At 34.6% G+C, this 2,835-nt stretch overlaps 1 long non-coding RNA gene across 1 annotated transcript; it reads left to right on the top strand.

Moving 5' to 3' along the window:
* The first annotated feature begins 269 nt into the window (after nucleotides 1-269).
* LOC107763757 (uncharacterized) lies at nucleotides 270-2,100 on the top strand. The gene is made up of 3 exons (XR_012702293.1): nucleotides 270-409; nucleotides 885-1,501; nucleotides 1,926-2,100. It is a non-coding gene; the product is annotated as an uncharacterized LOC107763757 (long non-coding RNA).
* Nucleotides 2,101-2,835: the final 735 nt, after the last annotated feature.

Raw genomic sequence — 2,835 nt, 5'->3', positions numbered from 1 at the left:
GAGAATTTTCAAAGATTGAGATCAAGTCTAGGAATGAAAAAGAAAAATTAAAATTAAAGGAGATATTTGTGGGGCCCATATTGAAGAAAACAAAAAGAAAAGAAGAAATAATGGGATGGTAGACGCCTACAATCTCATACTTACAAATTGAAAAGTTACCAAAACTCATTTTGGTTGGTTAAATGAAAGGCAATTGTGGGTGCCTAACTTGTTGACAAATTGTAGGAAAATTTCAAATGCAAATTGCACGACCAAATCAACAACAAGCCAATTTTATTGGCTATTTGGACGACAACTCTTGCTATAAATATAAACTTTTGTTCTTCCTTTCAATACACCAAAATAAGAGAGAAGTGTTAGAGCTGTAAGAGTAATCCACAGACTATTTTAGAGTGGGAGTAATATTATGGTGAGATATTTAAAATAAAAAGTGTTATTTTTTTTTGAGTCGTAATAGTCTTTTAACACTACAAAATTGTAATATTATAATGATATTATACTGTTTTTCTCGAATATTTGACCCGATTAAAAGATTTGGTATCATTATTACTCTCTTATGTTATTATTATTTACCGTGGATATTATTCCGGTACGGAATATATATTTATTTTCCCAACACTTAATGCATGTACAGAAAAGATTGACTGACTCTGTGGACGTATTCCAAAAAGATTCTTATTTTTTTTTCATTTCATGCCTCTCCTGCTTTTCTACTTTTGGTTATAGTAGTTTTTTTTCCATGTGGTTACTCTTTGTTTCTCTTGCTTCAAAATAAAATATGGGCATCTTTAGCTTTTGGGTGGCTTCTTGTTTGATTTTATGCATATATGTCTGAAATTCGTTTTAGCGATCGAGGCAGTGATGATATTAATTTGCTTATCTAGGTATGAAGTTATTTGGAAATCGTATCAATCGAACCTGTATATGAGTTGGCTTGGAAAACCTAGATGAAATATGATCTGAGGCTTCTCTGTCACTTGCAACAGGTTATTTTGCGGCCATGGCGTGGTCTCCTGCTCTTTGCCTCATTAGATATATAGCGTAGACAAATGGTCCTTCTAGACATTGTTTGATGGAAACTATTTAATTCTTCTGAACTCCGCTCATAGATAGGCCTTAATATAAAATGGGAATTACTACTTATTTATTTACATTTCTTCAATTTTGCCGGTAAACGAATGATTTCTTGCTGGAAGAAATTAACAATGCTTAGCTCTTTCTATGTCTCTGGTGAAGGTTCTTCGTCGTCCATTATGGCACTTCAGTAAAAAAAAAATTAAAGTGAGGCTTATTTTTTATCCTTCCTACTACTGTGATTCCACGTGTTAATTCTGAAAGTATCTGCCTAAAACTTTTGCTTCTGAAGATGCACGTTGATGTTATTGATTTCCTTTTGTAATTTATTTTGTTGGAATATAACAGTTACAAAATTTTGATTTTAAAGATTTTTGAAAGTGCAAGTTGCGCAAGGTATAAAGAGACACTTCCTCGAGTGTAAGAGGTAATTTATGCACTCTTTTATTCTAATGTCATATGCATAGTTGTAATGCTAAATGGTTGTGCTTTATATTTCATGTTATACCGTATATATGAGTGTACTTTAGGAATAAATTAAAGATTATAAAATTTAAACTTTATGTGATGCCCATGATGATGGTCGGGCCGATGAGGGGATCAAGTAGGACTGGCAGACTTCTAGGATGACAAACTTAACTATAAGGCATGAGTTAAATTCACATGGTACGCACAGATTTAGGGCTCGAGGTGGCGTAGTCCAAAAAAATAAATCTGTGCTGGCGTAGGTCCAAAGTGGACAATACGTGTCATGGGCTTGGGTCGTGACAAATATGATATCTGAGAATATGACGGTTAGCCCCTCGGCGCTTGGGAGGCATCCTATTTAATAAAGATTCTGAATTGTGCAGGATCGAGCCCTGGCCTTGGAAGCCATCCATTCAAGCCTTCCCAGTCCTTTTTTATTGTTTTTTGATCGGACTTTCTAAATCCATATGGTATGATATGGCTTTCAAGCTTCCTAGCCTGGGTTTGTGTGAAGCATGAGAACATGAGCAAGCTCAGTCTTTCGCTACTCGTGTGACCCCGCCTCATGGCTTTCAGAAGGGCCTAAAGTGCATGATGATTCGATTTCCGAAATATATAAATATAAAGAAAAAGGTCTCCTCTTGCTATTCTCTTTCTTTCTCTCTCCTATAAGAAAGTGAAGAGCTATATAAGGCATGAGTTAAGCCCATATGGTACTCGCACTTTGGGGCTCGAGGTGGCATGGACCAAAAAGATAAATTTGTGCGGGCCTAAGCCCAAAGCGGACAATACATGCCATGGACTTGGATCGTGACACTTTAATAAAGAACTTCATGAATCAATGAAATGTTTGCAAAACAGATGCTTAGCAGTAAAATGAAAGTATTGAACTACAATAATATGAACTTTTCTTTCTCTGTCTGTATCCATTTTCACTGATAATGAAGTTTTCAATGTCAAACTCTGAGTATATGAGAAGACTAAGACCCGAGAAATTGTAATGGAAACGAAACAACAGAGGTTTATGATGAAATTTTTTAAATCTTTTCTACTAGGTAATCTCTTCTGAAGTATGTACTCCTATTTTGTTATTGAAAGATGGAAACTGTAGTTTCACTTATTAATTTTTACAAGTCCTAAATGTATTGTTGACAGAAATTAAAAGTTACAGTATGTCACAAAGTCGCAACTCAATGCATATCACTTTTTTGGTACTGGAAGAGAGATTTCATAAATTAAAGCTAGAGATAATACTTTTTAATTCATGGCTAAAATAGTGAATGCTAAATGAAA

This window comes from Nicotiana tabacum, chromosome 18 (genome assembly GCF_000715075.1).
Source record: "Nicotiana tabacum cultivar K326 chromosome 18, ASM71507v2, whole genome shotgun sequence".
Taxonomy (NCBI): Eukaryota; Viridiplantae; Streptophyta; class Magnoliopsida; order Solanales; family Solanaceae; genus Nicotiana; species Nicotiana tabacum.
The sequence above is the reverse complement of the archived record's forward strand: the minus strand, read 5'-3'. Positions and strand labels throughout refer to the sequence as shown.